At 40.1% G+C, this 12,958-nt stretch overlaps 1 protein-coding gene and 1 long non-coding RNA gene across 3 annotated transcripts in view; one reads left to right on the plus strand and one right to left on the minus strand.

The window, feature by feature from the left end:
• alk (ALK receptor tyrosine kinase) overlaps positions 1-12,958 on the minus strand; it is a 252,256-nt gene that overhangs the window by 166,499 nt on the left and 72,799 nt on the right. The window lies entirely within an intron of this gene.
• On the plus strand, positions 1,943-9,913 carry LOC144031365 (uncharacterized). The gene is made up of 3 exons (XR_013287511.1): positions 1,943-2,003; positions 5,925-6,055; positions 9,455-9,913. It is a non-coding gene; the product is annotated as an uncharacterized LOC144031365 (long non-coding RNA).

A 12,958-nucleotide genomic window follows, 5' to 3' on the forward strand; every position in this document is an offset into this window, starting at 1 on the left:
GCATAAGTCAAAATTCCAGGGCCGATTTGTTTTTGGGTTTTTTTGTGCCAGTCGAGCCCTGTATAAGTGGATTAGCTTCCACCGAACTTCCGTCTACACACGGCAAGTGTAGAGAGAACAATTTTTACGTGATTACACCAAAATTAACAGTTGAACGTATTATTTAAAGAAACACTGAAATTCAATAAATAACATACATACTGGAGATAGTTTTTTCAGTTCACTATATTAAATTTATTGATGTATTTATTTATTTTTTAACTTGTTTGAGGAATCTTTTATATGATAACGATCGGCCTTGTCATGGACCTTTGATTTAAATATTCTCTGACCCGTGTCCCTTTTAATTTTTTTTTGTGTGTGCTAGTTGACAAGTATCAATAAGGGATTATGTTGACTACGTTAGCGTTACTGCCTGTTGGTAAAATGCTGCTGTATTTTGGCTATCGCTAGCTAGTTGCATGTTTCTCACTCTTCATCAAAAGGTCAAGATTGTTTTAACGTTTCACTTTAAATTGTTGGCTAAGTCACTTTTACATGTGTTACTGTTCACAATAATGTGTAGTAGGCCAATAACTTTTTGCGAGGCTCAAATGGGATTAGAGATCACATTTAAGCCTACTCAGTGATTTCTTTTGCTCCGTTCAAGATCATCACTGGCGTCTGCCGAGCTCTCGGTCACATGGGTCTTGTCCTTCTGTCTGTCTGTCGAGTTTGATCAAGCAGGTATTTTGCTGTGCAGCCTGTTGAGATCATGAGAGCAGGCGGCATCAGAGCGAGTTGTGGCAAAAAAAAAAAAAAAAAAAAAAGTGAAAATGAGGCCTCTCTGTGATCCCCGTCTATAAGCTGCTTTGGTCTGCTGCTTTGCACTTTTTCAAAGCGCTGGCTTGGGCCACGGGCGCGATGCCTGACACTGAGGCCAGCGGGCAGCCGAGGGACGCGCATAGCAGGAATGAGAGGGAAAGTGCCACATGGAGGCAAACAGGTAGAAAGAGAGGTGAGGAGTAAGAAAATCACAAGGATTTCTATTAGTCATGCGACATCACTGAACACACTCGCATACGCGTGACTCATGTGCCATGACCTCTTCCAGCAAGGTTGACCTCAGCCGGTTTGATTTTCGGCCCTTAACCAGTCATTGGTCAGATAAATACTAACTATACTCTTCCCTAAATGCTGTTTTCCCCCCCAACACCAATTGCTGACCTTAACCTTAATCCAAATGAGGTACTGTTTACTTGCCATGCGTTCTACATGTCCAGTAAGAAAGAACATGGGCTGAGATACTCGGTGTGGGGGCAGTTATTATAAATCAGTCTCACTGCTACGTAACAGTAGAGTGGACATTCAAAACAGCGGCTCACAAAAGATAAATTGTTTTATTAAATTTACACTTGATGGATGTACTGACAGGGTGTAATATAGTTAGTGTTATTTATTCTATTCACATATTTTTTTCTACTTTTGGTATTAAATTATTGAGACTTGGTGACACCTTTTGTTAAAAAATAAATAAATAAATAAAAAACTAGGCAGTCAGTTCTATACTATCATGCCCTATGTTAGCAGCATTGACATGACAGCTGAACAACAATGAGACAGTCAGATTTGAAAGTTATAGACGCTCTTTATTTACAGATTTCAAAACGGATTCACCAATCGTTAATGGGCAGTCCAGCGCGGCCGGAATATGCCAGAACGCGCGGATGAAATCAGTCTCTTTGGAATTGCACGACCACATTGCAACATTTTAAGTCAGCTCGATGCTAAAACATGGACTGAAGCTGAAATGAAATCCAGAAAAATATCAAAATGCCTGTCAATGCTGCCCTTAAAAAGCTCAGACATTCACGCGTCGTTTATCGGAATTTCTTTCTTGACCTTCCATGAAAGCACATCATAAAAAGCAGATGTTGCTAGGTTACCAGGTGCATTAGTACATATGAACACCTAAATCAACTGTGTGAGAAATTAACTGTCAACTGAATGACTGTATAACATATGTAAGTACAAATGAAATGAAATGACAAGTATTGGTTTGGGGAATTAGAGCAGCAACTCGACTGTAACTCCAATGATCAGAAAATGATCATAATAGGGGAACCGATTGTGTTCTGAAATCACACAGACAGACAGACAGACAGACAGTTGTGTTATTAAGAATTCCATCTTACTTTTTGTCCCTTTTTAAAGGCTGTTGTGCAAATGAATACGGATCTGTGCAACTCTTCATGTTTGCCATGAAAATGTTTTTGTGTGGTCACAATCTGGAGAAATTCTGAGCAGCTTGCTTACAGATACATTTTTTTGGAACCAGGCAGCTCACAAAAATGTTTTCATGCTTAACGGGTGAAGGTTATAAGGGAGATGAGAGGTCTATATACAAGTCACATATATCCCCTTTCAGATTTAGTTAAAAGCATATGTTTCGTGCTATTTACAAAATGCAGTCAGATGCGTTGACACTTCCTCTCTCGCAGTGTTAATGCACCAGAGAGATTTTTCTTTTTTTTTCTTTTTTTTTTTTTAAATCAAGAATTCTTGGCCCGGTATCTTGCGTGTCAATGGCTTTAAAGCAGCTAAAGAGATTATAGAGCACACCGCCTTGAGGCTGGAGTCTAAAGCTCAGTCCGTATTCTCACACAGCATTCAGGCAAAGACATTCCGATGATGTCACAACACAAAGGGATATGAGAGATTTGTATCAACAAACAAAGCCCAACGATAGACAATTTGTGTTTCTTATATGTCCTGAAAGCCCCTTAATAAAGATAACTGCGTCTGTTGAGAAGGTAGTCGTGTCCCCCCCCCCCCACCAAGCGCTTTCATGGGGGATTTGTGGACTTTATCTTCTTGCTTCCGTTTTTAAAAAATGCTCGTGTGACTGACTGGGTGCCACAAATGAAAGGCAATTGAACAAAAATGCTTTTTAGCATAATCCAATCAGCGTGTTTAATTTTTTAGGCACCTTGTTTGTAACCAAATTGAGTTGTTACAGTTCTTATAATGGTTATTTTAATAAAGCATCATATCGTGTTTTTAAAGGGCATTTATCTTTTATAGCATAGCATACAAACATATGAAAAATAACAATTACAGAACTACATATTTGTGTGTTGGCTTTTTCATATGAAATTGTTACAAAACACATTTATCCATCTGTCCGTCCATCCATCCATTTTCTTGACCACTTATTCCTCACAAGTATCGCAGGGGGTGCTGGAGCCTATCTCAACTGGCTTTGGGCAGTAGGCGGGCTCCACCCTCAACTGGGTGCCAGCCAATCGCGGGGCACATATGATAGTTATTGAAAATTCAACTGGACAGAACAGGACAGAAAAAACTTGTCCTCTTTCTGCTCCTTTTATTCAACAATGAAGACTATTGTTTTAGATTGTCTTTTTTTTTTTTCTTTTACAAATGAATGAATACAAAATGTTCTATATTCCACGGTAGACTCATACAAGTGATATTTGCAAGTATTTGCTCATATCTGGCATCTGCTCATGTGTACATAGTTGGTAACTTGTGAATGTAATTTTCAAACGCATACACAGTACACCTATTCAATTTCAAATCAATAGAGTTTATATTCAACACTTTTATGATGAATGCAATTGTTCTGTCTCGCGTTTACGGGTTATGATAAAACAAGGCGACAATAATAAACCCTGTGGAAAATGTGCTTATCTCAACTTCAAATTAGCTCTGCCTGTATATTATAATATATACCGTAAATGCTATTTCACTCGGGGGATAAGAAACTTGGCCAACAAAAGATGTTTCTAACTTTGTCCCTCCTTTTTGTCTCTTGTAACACGGAATGCCGGCTTGACGACGGATAAACTCAAGTAAATTCGAGTCATTTGTATTTGCAACGCATACGTTTCAGCTCATGGAGGCTTATTTGGGAACAAGTTTGATATATTGAGACATCCCAAAAATATTTGAAGCTGGCTACTTAGTAACCTACAACTGACGTCAAACAGTCGTGCCAGTCATCTTTCGGCAGGAGGAAATGAAAGAGCCTTGAATGTCACAACTCGATCTCCATCTTGTGACTTTGTCATAAGGTGAAAAGCACCTTTCCATTTCATTTCAACGCAATGCAATTCATTCAGCACTTTTGGGAAAACAAAAAAAAGTTACTCAAAGATCTTTCAAACTCCATCACTGCCATCTCACTCGCACTTCTGTGGACACGACTTTTATCAGCAGCGATCTTTCTTGAAAACATCAGCTGTTTGTTTTCTCACCCATGCTAATTCGAACGGCTAAAAAGTGTTTATACTGCCAATCACCTGTCCGCGTTTTGTGTTGCAATTCATTTATTCAATTCATCAGCCTTCATCCACACACTATACATAAGAATCCGTTTCTTTTTATTTCCATTTGATCTTGACAGATATTGAAGATAATGGAGATGGCACAGGGCAAATTAAAGCTTTTATGTGGTGAATTATAAATGGAGCTGTAACACCCTAATGACATCTAAAGCGCGAACAAACAACTCCTGTGACAACAATATGAGTCGTTTATAGACAAACAGCACCCTTCTTCCTTCCTTTTCACAAAACAGCATCTTCATAAGAATTCAATCTGACAGACGATTTTTCCCCTTTAGGACTAAATGATATTATGTTTCCCATTGTCGACAAAGTGGATTTAAACAATCCATCCATCTATTTGAATCCTGGCGTAACTGAGACCTCTTCCAGGTGATTGCGGCTGACGACACACCGGATCGATTCCCGGCCACCCAAACACTGCAGCTCTCTCGTTCTGGTCCCAAGGCCAGATAAGCGGAAGGTTTTGTCCCAAAGGGTAAAAAGTGCACACGTGACTCGTGAAGAGCCAAAAATCCCAATCGTCGAGTAAAATAATCGACCATGAACTTCACTGCTATTTCTGTGATTAATGAGAGAGGTTATTACAGCCTTTACCATCATTATTCTCAGATAATAGATGAGATTTTATGACTAAAATTCCCTTTATTGCATGTGAGAATGTGGCCAAAAATGTTTGTCGAGCAGGACGTTCATTTGCTCTCCAGTTAAGACGATTTTGTGAAGCCTTCTCGATCGTACTTGGAAGCTCTTACTTAATAAGACCGCTGTGCTTTCTCTCCACATGATTGTGTTGCAGAGGCATCCTGCCAACTGCAAAATATTGTTCGGTAGCGTCTGGATGCGGAGGGGGGGTGTGGGGGGGTTACATGCAATGTAATTAAATTGCCACCTTGGGTTACATCAGGCAAACGGGTGTTTATTAGTATTGTTGCACTTGTTCTGACACCATAGGGAGCACGAGAGTCAGAGGGAGGCAAGCAAGGTGCCAAGACGAGCCTTTATCATGTCTGCAATCTGCTCAATTTGCTTCATATCTTGGAGCAATTCAATATCATAAACACGTTTGGACTTTAGGAATGAAAGTGCCTTTGATTAGGACTCCTTCATTATAATTAAAGAGCACGATAGATTCGATATTAAATATTTCTCTGGTTATCAACTACAGGGCATTTTACTAAATGTTGACGTCAATAGAATAGAATATGTTCCAGAAATATTTTTAGTTTAGTTTTAAAGCAGCAGAGTAGACTTTAGCAGAACACATGAACATCAATATCAAAGAACGATAACTTCAAAAATGTATGCATATTTACAACATCACGAAATGAGGCCGGGCACAATGTATGTGGCAACCATCCATGAATGCAGATGTGGGTGTGTTTGTTTGTGTGCCTGTAGGGATGATGATATCGTATTTTGATGATTTCTAAAAAAAAAAAAAAAAAGGGGGCGCACTCTGCCTGGCCTTGAGATACGTAAACGAAAACATAACTCTGTTTTGAAGTCTACTTGACAAATGAATAAATGAAGACATATTTCAAGCTCAACTTTTTCTCCCTCCTTTTTTTCATGCAGGTGGAGGGCAAGGCGATTCCAACTCATGCCACAACAATGACTCCAGTTTGGGAGCGCAGAGTGCTGAAATTCTGCGCCAATACACTCACACAGATTGTTGATGTTCGTTGAACGAACGCCGCGGATTTGAGGTACGTCAAAAAAAAACTAATTTCCACAAATTTGAACATGAAGTATCTCTGGCAGACAGCGAGACTGTGATCATTTGACGGAGGGCGGAATCAGTTGCTCTATTATCCATGCGACACCTGTGCACCAGAAGCACATCTGTTCGCGTCCTGTATTCCACTCAGGCTCACTTGGATTGAACGGGGGCAACGGCTGGAATCAAGGGCTGCACATCTATCATCCTTAACCGACTTTTGATGACAAACTGTTCATCAGATTCGGCTTTTGGGGGCCACTTGTACAACAGCGTGTTGCTAAAGCCGACAGCTTGAGGCGTTTGCTCTCGGCTCGCACTCAAAACAGCTGTTAACATTCAACACAACTAAATGCCTTTTAAAGGTGGCTACATTCCATATGTCGCAGCTAGCTTCACGCACCAAACATGTTGCTAATCCTTCGATGGGATCTTTGTGTTGTATAACTGAGAAGTATATCAAATTCCCTTTTTTTTTTTTTTTTCTCTGAATTTTGTCTTGCATTTGAACTTTCACATTCCTTTGGGGAGTGGTAAAATTTGTGGTCATTAATTGAATTCTTGCTTTTAAAATGGTTATTTTTCATTTTGCAAAACAGCAGTTTAGGTGAAGTAAACATACCAAAGTCTAGACAAGTTTCTGTAATGTATCGTCCATCTCCAATTTGGTGACCAAAAGTAGACTAGATTTTCGACTAGCTAAAATCAGGTCTAAATGGGAGTGTGGGGTGGTGTATTTGTATATGCTCTTTTGCTATTTCCACTTTTGCTAACGTGTTTCCCTTGACAGCACATAGACAAAGGTGGCTATTTTTATAAAAACGGTATAATATTGTTTGATAGCTCTGTGTCATATTAATATCTGTACAGTACACAGCTCACTGAAAAACATTTAGTCTGCATTGGTAACCACCACTGTCACAAAAGAGTTTGTTTTGTTTTTTTTTACATGAAAGCTGCGGTTTCTCTGATAACGTATCTCAGATGGCACTGACTTGAGAAGTGAAAAGATACTCACACTTCAGCCCACTGATTCTCGATCATTAAGCTAAGCCACCATCAAATGACGCTGTTCTTAACCCAACATGATGGGGGAAAAAAATGACGAAATACCACTTCAGAGAGTAACTGAACCTGTCAACGGCCCTTCCGTTTCTATTGACTCTACCAAAAATGCTTTAGTTCATCTGTGTGAGAATAGGAAGCTAAAATGATCAATTTCTCTTCCTACCTACTTCTGTTTAAATGCACGTAGCTCACCACTATTGCATCGAAACAGCGGCAATGGCTTTTGCCAACCTGCACAGACTAAGGTAGAGTATCAAATACATATGAATATGACTCCATGAGCAGGGATTATCGCTATGTAGCGTTTGTCAAAGATTACATTAGGCAGCTGTGGCAAGAAACTCCCCTCAACGATTGGAGATAACATGATGGATTTGTTTTCCTAATTAGGAGACTGATAAGAAAAGGGATCTTCGGGGGTTTGTGTGAGCACCTGTCTGTCTATCTGGAGATCTCAGGGCGCCACTGTGACAATGGCCCGTGCAACTGCCATTTAATGCTGCAATCGCCACACACGCCAGACGCCAATAAATGACACAGTGCATTTGCTCGGAAATGGACCGAAATCATGCATCTTTTGGAGATAGCCAAACACGGAGCAGGCAAATCAGGGGATATAACATTAGGGAGGATGGACGTTTAACTCCCCCATTGTCATTTTATTGGCCGCTGCGAGAGATCCAGTGATGGAGGACAAAGATGAAAAGTTCCACAGTAGCCACAGTGATGGCGTTTGAAACTCCACATGCGGCTCTGATAAGGGCTGAGTGAAGGATAAACAAACCCATCTTGTTTGAAGCCATCTTAATGGATGCTGTGTAATCGATTTAATGTCAATGTCATGTGAGAAAAAGCATTCAAAAATAAATATGCTGTTCTTGAGGTCACAACAGGTGTGTGCGTGTGTACTGATAGTTTGATGAATCAGACTTTTAAAACCACTATTTATTTGCATTTATTATTGCTTTTGCTCAATGTTGAAACATTGCTGAAAGTTGTGTTTGTTTGTATTTTATACTGCATTGATACTCAAGTTTGGGTGATGCAGTTTGCAAATTTGTCTTTGAGATACTGCCAAAAGCGTACCTCGAAACATATGGTTCTATTTTCATAGATGGCATTCAGTTAGCTGCACTTGAGCATATAAACTGGCACATTTGGATTTTTATGCCATTCTAAGCCATATTGTGCCCTATAAGATTAAATTAAATTAATTAATGTGTGACATTATAAGAGCAGAGAAATAAAACTCGTTTATGATTTTTAAATCTTACACATTTTAACGTGTTTAAAAAGAACAATATTTCAGTTTTCCCAAGTGGTTGAAAGAAATTGCTCAGTTGGCATGGAAACTGCCCATTTAGTCATTAACAGACTAGCATTTGGAACCCCATTATGTTTTATTTATATAACTAAAAGCCTTATTAAAGTGGACTTTTTGAAGGGAGCCACTGAGAAGTGTTCAACACGGAACGTCAAACATCTTTTGCACAAATTACTGAATGCCATACAGTATCGCGTTAAGATGAGATGAGACAGATTTAGGTCATGATGAATTAATTAAACCCGACTGACCAATAGTAATAATGATATTTTTATTTCATCTTAATCCTGTGCGGACCATAAATGCTCATCTGTAGGACATCCTGTTTTTGGTGTGCAGGTCATTTGCAGGTAACTGTATGTAGTTTACTGTATAAACAATATATGCACTCAATTATCTTTGTTTATTGATTTGTTACATATACAGTATGTACTGCATTTGTTTTAACATAACATACGAGTGATTTGTATAATGTTTAACTTGCAGTTTGGCAGGTTGTTTTGAGGTCATCAAAGTAGCAGATTATGGGAAGGAAATATTAGGCGAGTCATTTCCCCGTGATTCCATTTGTCTGTGGAGCAAGAGACATCTGCGACTTTCTGGGAGGGCGACACTATTTACGGCCATTGGCAATCTGCTGCAAACACCCCCAGGGTGTCTGCTTGCTAATCTTTTCAATGAGTCTCCTTACCTGCGACCCAAGAAGTCTGCCTGTTCCAGGCTGCGGTGCCGCGTGTGCCTGCCAAGTGCCTATTTGCATACGTTTCTTAATTAACTGCATCAGTTATCACATGTGTATCCACTACCTTACATGCACCCTCTCTGATTATGGAATAAAAATAGCGAGAGTGTCTTTCTATACTTGTTTTTGAAAATTAACCATTCTAGCCTTTTGTATTCTGATCCGACCAGTCTTTTCAAAAACTTTTCCACGGTCGAAAAGTCTCCTCAACATGCCAAACTTGCAAATGCTAATCATGGCAATGTGCTCAACAGCTAAATAAACGACTGAGAACCACCACGCACGTCTTTGGAATGTGGGAGGAGACCCGATTACCCGGAGGAGGCACGGGGAGAACATGCAAACTCCACCCAGGATCTTCCGGAGCCTGGACTCGAACCCGAGTCCTATTATTATTATTATTTCTTCAATTATTATTCAGTCTTTAGAAATACGTCTTTGATCATCTATCTATGCCAGCGACCTATAGTGACGACCGGCCAAATAGATTCTCAACCATTGTGCACAAAAATAAGTATTTTCAAATAACAAAATGGTTAATGGAGCAACACTGAAGTAAAGCAAGAAATGATTTCCCATTGGACGGCAAACGGTACAATGAACCTGTTGCCTGTTATCCAGCGGAATAAGCCGACTTCCTACGAGTAGTAACAATTTTGTGTTCAATTAAGCAAACATTTTACAATTAGTAACCACATTTGTGAGTAAAATGAGAGATGGTCATTATTTCAGTATTCGTCATTTTATTTCTTTTACAATGGCTGCCTTGCCTCAATAAAGATCAAAGCGGCTTGCACTGTACTGTGCTACCTTCCAACACAAAAATTGCAAATTGCTTAGCTTTCCATTTAAAGCGTTCATAATGAATAAAATCTAATTACAGTACATGAAAGGTGTCTTTTTTTTTTTTTCCACAATTTTGTGGTGCCCTTAGCATTTATCCATATCACCTAATGGTCGAGTTGGCCCCGTCCCCGAAACATAACGGGCTAGCTTAGATCTTTAATGCTCCAAGCAGAGGCGCTGAGTGTCTATTTATATCATGTCACAGTGATGATTGTTCATATTCCACCAATCGATATTGAGCCCATTTCAGATCTTCTGGGCGAGGTTATTTGCGAGCCGCACTCCTTTTCCAACCTTGTGGATTACGCTTATCAAACGGACACACATGGGGCCGATACGCACACTTGCGTACAGACTTGGCTCGGCTCGGCAACAGCACAAACGCGCTGCGAATTGACGCGTGTGTCTCGAAACTGTCTGCTAATCGATACTCGGCGGTGCAAGCGACAACAACAACAACACATGCACACAATGCGCACGGAGAAGCAGCCCTGCTGGCCATATGCTTATCCAGCTTGCACGTACAGTAAGTGGGACGGCATTAGTGAGCGTTTGACGAAACAAGAAGAAGGAGAAGCGCTGTCCAACACTGACAGCGGCAACGTCATGGATTTACACCGCCTAAAGCCGGGTTATACTTCTCCATTTTCTTGGGCAGCCTCCTAAATGCATTTGTCTCTTTTATTTTTTATTTTGAATATTTATTACTAGCGCTTCTCAGTAATCAGAGAGAATGAAGAAAAAGGCGTCTCATCACCAACTAATTAGAAACGAGAGTAGAACACGGAGGGTCTGACAAGACCGCCATCCGTTTTCATCAGATACAGAAGCTCACTCTGAAGATATTACCTGAGCAGATGTCCCACTTTATGAAGGGGCATAGAGAGTTAACAGGTGCTGAGTCTATATATATCTATATACATTATCATCCCCCAAAACTCGATTTCAATTAGAGCAAGCGCTTTTTGGCAATTCCCTCAGCATGACATCTGTGGGAGGAATACGCTTATTTTCCTAAGATGGCACATGATAATAAGGACACCTGAAGCGTGAGCTGGCTGGCAAAACTGATGGGTGTTTTTTTGTGGGGAAGCGGATGGAGTTTTAATTACTGTTGAGTATTTAAAAAGACATTATGAGAAGGCAGATGCATAAAACGTTGCGTCACTGTTCAGTGAATATTTGTTATCGGATTTTGTAGCGTTTTGATGAAATCAGTTACGAATTGAAATAGCAAACAAACAAACAGAGGGATTATATGTGCTCTCTGTGAAACTAACATCAGATCATACGATAAAACATCACTGAGTATTGACCGAAAATGACTATTTACAGCCACAAACATCCATCCTTCCATTTTCTTAACTGCTTACTCCTCACAAGGGTCGCTGGAGCCTATCCCAGCTGGTTTTCGGAAAGTAGGCGGGGTACAACCTGGACTGTTTGCCAGCCAATCGCAGGGCACACAGAGACCAACAACCATCCACATGCACAAGCACACCGACGGGACAATCCGGAGCGCCCAATGAACCTGCCATGCATGTCTTTGGAATGTGGGAGGAGCCGGAGTACCCGGAGAAGACCCCCGCACGTAACAGTGCTTTAAAAAAAAAACGTCAGGGAGGTTGTTTGAACAATACTATATTTATTGACCACAAGTAAAAAAAAAAAAAAAATGTCCCATCGAGGCCGAACCATTGTCTAAAGTAAAAACAATTAGTCAAGTGTCGTATTTGCGTTTCATGATCTGATAGTTTGCCAGTAGACTTGTGTAAAACCAAAACATAAGGCAGTTATGAGCATCGTGGGTGGAAGACTCCATCGATCCTCACCAAAAATACCTGCTTGTATTTGCATTCTTTTTACACTTGTTTTCATTCAGTAAGAACACTGCTAATATCTGAGCAGTTTGATTGTGTTCCCAAGCGATTTCCTCCCAACACCTTTCTCCTAATTAGATCCGGAGGTCTTTTACTCTCCTCTCTCGCACATATCTTTTCATCGCCTCCACACAAACACGCATACGCCTCCTCTTGATCCCGGTAGATTTGCGGTGAAGTTCAGATGAAGGCAACACAGCTAATTGCATTAGCATTCATTTACTGGTCCAGCAGAAGGCAGCTGTGCAATCCAAAGACGCCTGTTAAGAGTCCAAAAATGTGTCAGGCACTCCACGTGGAAACAGTACACGTACCAAGTGTGTGTGCCAAACAGGATGCAGAAATTTATTTACACAAACAAACGGCAACCCAATGATCATGTCATATGGCAACTTCATTCTCATTATTACAGCAATGTAGACATAAAGCACAAATTCATAACAGAACATTTCCATTTTTCATTTTCCCTCTCAGCTGCAACTAATAGATTGTCAACATTCTATTTCACCACAGGCTACATGCATCATAAATAATTTAGTACTGTTACACTGCTCCATTCTGTATTTCTCTTGCCCTCGTTCATTGGCCAATAATCCATCTAGTGGCGGATGCCAAACATTGAGGGAATGTAAATGGCAGCACCAGCCTCGTTCTAAATGCTGTGATGTCACTCATGATGGACTTTTCACCATCTTCATTTCACACAGCGTGTCACCCATCTTGGCGACTTCAAATGAAAATAAAATTGTTTTACTCGCTTTAAACGAGGTTAGAGACGATTTCAACAGCCTCGTGAAAGAAAACGTAAAAAGTGTAGCTACATATGCACAAAAAAATGTCCTTGAATCATTTCTAAGTGCCTTCACATTCTCTCCTTTCTTTTCAAATATTTTATTTGCGCTCTTTACTGGTGGTGGTGGCCGACATTTAACAATTACAATTGGTCGTTCTTTGACCAGGGAAGAAGGGACTTGCAACAATAACTATATCATATGTTTATGATTTAGCATAGTGGCAACACAGATTGCCGAT

Source organism: Festucalex cinctus, chromosome 12 (assembly GCF_051991245.1).
Source record: "Festucalex cinctus isolate MCC-2025b chromosome 12, RoL_Fcin_1.0, whole genome shotgun sequence".
NCBI lineage: Eukaryota > Metazoa > Chordata > Actinopteri > Syngnathiformes > Syngnathidae > Festucalex > Festucalex cinctus.